Here is a 6,000-nt window from a genome sequence, read left to right on the forward strand (position 1 = left end):
AGTTCAAGACAGTAACAGTTCAAAAATGAGACAGTAACAGTTCAAAAACGAGACAGTAACAGTTCGGATTTTACGTAGAAATAGTTCAAATATATGTATATAGAAATGATGACTGAAAGAAAGACTTATTGGTTGTTGATATGTTTATAATAAAACATATTCGTGAGTGAGAGGAACTTATGGGATAAACCTGTGAATTTCAGGAGGGACCACAGGCTTGGGGCAACAACAGCAGCAGCAGCGGGGAGTACAAATAGAGCTTCTATTTCAGGTAGATGACTTGCACCTTCCCTTTTCATATGTTGAATATTGAAATATTTAACTTGAGTATTACCATATTGTTAGAACCGATATTAGATTGTCGAATGCTTAAATGTTGATTAAAGGTTGATTAGCTTCGGCTAATGGCATCCGTATGGATGGCCGGGATAATGGACTGATTAGCTTCGGCTAATGGCATCCGAGTGGATGGCCGGGACAAATGAATGATTAGCTTCGACTAATGGCATCCGAACGGATGGCCGGAACAAAGATTGAATAGCTTTGGCTAATGGCATTCGTATGGATGGCTGGGATGATGGACTGATTAGCTTCGGCTAATGGCATTCGAGTGGATGGCCGGGACAAATGAATGATTAGCTTCGGCTAATGGCATCCAAAAGGATGGCCGGAACGAAGAATGATTAGCTTCGGCTAATGGCGTCCGAGTGGATGGTTGGGAGAAAAGAATGATTAGTTTCGGCTAGTTACAATTCGAAAACTTGTGCATCTAATTGTATTACTAGTTGTTATATCAACTACATGAATAAATTATAAATGTTAATACTTTATTTAATGGCCAAACCGTTAGTACCATTATTATTATTATTAAGTATTTTCATCCTCTTAAATGTTTTATACTACTGCAGGGACATCACACCAATGAGATGTTTAGGAAACCCGATACACGGGAACCTACTTTTGCAAGGAATCATGTAGATGCATTCTATATCACAATGTATTTTGTATGGATCAATGTACTGAATGTATAACTTTTACTAGATCCTTTTTGTTTAAAAATGTGATGTCTATTAGTGGGATAGGAATGCAAAACTTATGACTATGTATATATTCTTTTAATATGATCTTCAAATCATGCAACTTTGATATTATGTGTTTGTGTAAGATTTCACTTTTAAATGAAATGTGGATTGTATGGATTGTAGTTTGATGATGTGAAGCTTCAAGTTCCCTAATTACCGACACCATGTGTTTTAAATATATATAAAAAAAAAAAATTACTGTTGATTTGGGCTTGGAAAGCCGGGTTGTTACAGTTGGTATCAGAGCACTTGGTATAGATCCTGAGGATCATTAATAAATGTGTTGTTACGACAAATTTCAGGATGGTACGCACCCGACAAGGGACACGAACTGAGCCGCCCTCCTTCGAAAGGAGGGGCATGAACCAAGGTACCCAAGGTTGGCAAGATGAAGATCCCTTGGATGATACGGCATCTCATGCTCCGATACTACTACCTGAAACCTTGCAGGGGGAAGATACGGTGGCAGGGGAAGGCTCGAGGCCTAATCGGACAGAGGAAACACCCCCAGTCGCAACGGAGCAGCGAGAAAGATCAGAAGCACAACCATCTACTGTTCCAACTGGTGTGCCCCCACAATATGTAGATGCGGGACTCCTTGTACAAATAGTTAAAGCCGTGATGGAAGGCATGCCTAGTTCAGCGGCACAAGCAACTCCCACCACGCAGATTCCACCAGCAGCCCCTACGACTAGCATGACCATGGATAATGTGGTGCCACGGGTGCGATTAGTCAAAAGTATGAGGGAAATGGGCTGTGAACCGTATATGGGGGAACAAGATGCAGAGATAGCTGGAAGATGGATCAGGAAGGTGGAAAAGACAATGATTCAAATAAGCATACCCGAGGGTTTGAGGGTAAATTGTGCATCCCAGTTACTGTCTGATAGGGCCATGACATGGTGGGAAACAGTTCAGCTGAGGCGTGCGACCGAGACACTAACTTGGAGTGATTTCAAGACAGAGTTTGAGAATCAGTTTTATTCCAAGTATCATCGCAAGGTGAAAGAACAAGAGTTCTTGGCATTAAGACAGGGTGATATGTCAGTATTGAAGTATGAAAGGAGATTCCATGACCTCTCATTGTTCACCCCACACTATGTGCCGACAGAGGAACATATGATTGAAAAGTTGAGAGATGGTTTACGACAGGATTTGAGACAAGGATTGATCGCCTTGCGATTTAAATCGGTGAGGGAGTTGATTGAGGCTGCACAAGCTCTGGAGGCATGTATTGGAGAAAGCCAAGGGGGGTATCAGGATATAAGCAAAAAGAGAGATGGGGACTATTTCAGTGGCAGACCACCGCACCCGAAGAAAGGAAAAAGTGGAGTGTTTGAGCAGTACGGAAAAAAGGGGAGTTTGATATTACTGCCTCACCAGCAGTCAAGTGGGAGAGTGATGGTTGGACAGTCGCACTCGAGGGCAAACTCTTCTACTGGGACCAGTGACCGCAAGGGTGTTGACTATCCTTTTTGTGTAAAGTGTGGACAAAAACACCCTGGGGATTGTTCAGTTTCCCCCGGGCGGTGTTTTGTGTGCAGAGGAGAGGGCCATAGGTGGAGGAACTGCCAGTATCTTAGTCAAGGGTGTCATTACTGTGGTGGAAGAGGTCATTACAAGAGGGACTGCCCCAAAAGGAACACCGGACAAGTTCAGAGCTACAGACAGCCCAGTCAGAGCCACCAGCAGTCAGTCACCGTTAATAGGCCAGTGAGATCTTCTCAATCAAGGGCAAACTCCAGTCGAGGGAAGCCGAGGGCACAAAATGATCGGACCCCGGGGAGGGTTTTCCACCTGACACAGGAGGAGGCCAAGGCTGCATCAGATGTAGTAGCAGGTACACTACTATTGAATGGTTTTAATGTGCATGTGTTGTTTGATTCGGGTGCCACCCACTCATTCATTGCTAAGAGAATTGTCACTAAATTGATAAAAGAAGTAAAAATGGTAGAGAAGGGGTTTGTAATTGGAACTCCAATGAGAAACATGGTTGAAACAAATATTGTATATGTGGATGTGGGGGTTAGTTTATCTGGGTATGAAACAGAAGTAGACTTGATTCCCTTAGAGCTGCATGATTTTGACATAATACTGGGCATGAATTGGTTGAGTAAATACAAGGCACTAATCGATTGTTATGCTAAAACTATTACTTTCCAAACACCTAAGGGCGAGAAAAAGACTTTTGATGGAGAGAGAGTTCTCAAACTAAATGCTTTAATATCGGTGGTAACAACCTAAAAACTTTTAAGAAAGGGATGTATGGGATACCTCGCATACATCTTAAACTCTGATGATGAAGGTCCACAATTGAAGGATATTCCTGTGGTGAAGGATTTCCTAGATGTGTTTCCAGAAGAACTACCAGGACTACCCCCGGAGCGAGAGGTAGAAGTGTCTATAGACACTATTCCTGGAGTTCCACCCATAGCCCAACAACCGTACCGGATGGCTCCAGCAGAACTGAACGAGTTAAAGACTCAATTACAGGAATTATTAGACAAAGGGTTCATACGGCCCAGTAATTCTCCTTGGGGAGCACCGGTCCTATTTGTAAGAAAGAAAGATGGAACCCATAGACTTTGTATTGACTATCGACAGTTGAACAAAATAACAATGAAAAACAAGTATCTGTTACCTCGAATAGATGATTTGTTCGACCAACTAAAGGGAGCAAGGGCATTTTCGAAGATAGATTTGAGATCAGGGTACTACCAGATGAAGATTAAAGAAGCGGATGTAGCAAAGACCGCATTTAGAACTCGTTACGGACACTATGAATTTTTGGTGCTGCCATTTAGGTTGACGAACGCCCCAGCTCTCTTCATGGATTTGATGAATCGGGTTTTTCAACCATACCTGGATAAGTTTGTGGTGGTATTCATTGATGATATACTGGTATACTCGAATTCTTTCGAGGAGCACGAGGAACACTTGAGACGAACCTTACAAACCTTGAGAGATCACCAGCTATATGCAAAACTGAGTAAGTGTGAATTTTGGCTTAAAAGAGTGACGTTTCTAGGATATGTCATTTCAGCTGAAGGTGTTTTTGTTGACCCCCAAAAAGTTGAAGCAGTCTTGAAATGGGAAAGACCGACTTCGATCACTGAAATACGTAGCTTCCTGGGACTTGCAGGATACTATCGGAGATTTATCGAAGGTTTTTCCCTGATTACAACCCCTTTGACCCAGCTAACTAGGAAAGATAAGAAATGGGTGTGGTCGGAAGAATGTGAGGCAAGCTTCCAAGAATAGAAGAGGAGGCTCACCACTGCTCCAGTGTTAACCCTCCCCTCAGGGACCGAGGGTTTTGTGGTATATAGTGATGCTTCGGGGAAGGGATTGGGGTGTGTTTTGATGCAACATGGGAAGGTGATCGCTTATGCATCAAGGCAATTAAAGACTCATGAGGTGAACTACCTGGTGCACGACCTGGAGTTGGCAGCTGTAGTATTTGCCTTGAGGATATGGAGACACTATTTGTATGGGTCTCGAACCCAAATTTTTACTGATCATAAGAGTCTGAAGTATCTGATGTCGCAAAAGGAGTTGAACATGCGACAAAGAAGGTGGATAGAGCTCATTAAGGATTATGATTGCACCATAGAATATCACCCGAGGAAAGCAAACATGGTAGCAGATGCCCTCAGTCGAAAAAATAAAGCCTTCTTGGGAAGCATAACAGTGGGAAGGGAGCAGCAATTGGCAGAACTAAAAGAGTTGGGTGCAGTTTTGGGTATTAATGCAGGAGGTGGTTTGGTAGCCCAATTAGTGGTGCGACCAACATATCGAGAACAGATACTACATGCCCAATTCCATGACAAGGTGGGGTCCGAGATTAGGAAGAAGGTGGAAGCCGGGGTAGAAATGAAATTCCGAGTAGCAGATGATGGATCCTTGATGATGGGACAACGGTTGTACGTGCCTGATGACGAAACAGTCAAACGAATGTTTCTACAAGAAGCACATGAGTCCAAATTCTCCATACATCCTGGCAGCACTAAGATGTATCGAGACTTGAAACACCTCTATTGGTGGCCTAATATGAAAAGGGAAATAGCTGAATATGTGTCAAAGTGTGGGATATGTCAACAAGTCAAGGTTGAACACCAAAGGCCTGCGGGACCATTACAACCATTACAAATTCCAGAATGGAAATGGGAGATGATCACCATGGATTTCGTGTTAGGATTTCCCAAAGGGAGGACAGGAAATGATGCGGTATGGGTTATTGTAGATCGGTTGACGAAATCCGCACTATTCTTGCCTATAAAGATGACCGACTCGGTGGACAAGCTTGCCAAGATCTACATAAATGAGGTGGTACGACTTCATGGGATTCCGGTGTCCATTGTATCGGATCGAGATCCCAGGTTCACCTCTCGACTTTGGCCCAGCATACAACATGCCTTGGGGACAAGATTGGACATGAGCACTGCGTTTCACCCTCAAACGGATGGCCAATCAGAAAGAGTCATCCAAGTCTTGGAAGACCTATTACGGGCTTGTGTGCTAGAATTTGGAGGAAACTGGGAGGAACACATGGCATTGGTGGAGTTCACGTATAACAATAGTCACCAAGCCACAATAGGGATGGCCCCATATGAAGCCTTGTATGGTAGGAGGTGCAGAACTCCTTTGTGTTGGGAGGAAATTGGGGACAGGAAGTTATATGGCGCAGAGTGGGTCCAAGTCACCACGGAGAAAGTGAGAACTATCAAGGATCGCATCAAAGCCGCACAGGATAGACAGAAGAAGTATGCCGATGTGAGGAGAAGACCTCTCGAGTTCAGTATGGGGGACCAGGTGTTCTTGAAGGTAGCCCCATGGAAGAACATGTTACGGTTTGGATTAAAAGGGAAGTTAACTCCCCGCTTCATCGGACCCTTCAAAATCTTACAACGAGTAGGAC

This window comes from Populus alba, chromosome 3, assembly GCF_005239225.2.
Source record: "Populus alba chromosome 3, ASM523922v2, whole genome shotgun sequence".
In the NCBI taxonomy this organism is placed as follows: Eukaryota; Viridiplantae; Streptophyta; class Magnoliopsida; order Malpighiales; family Salicaceae; genus Populus; species Populus alba.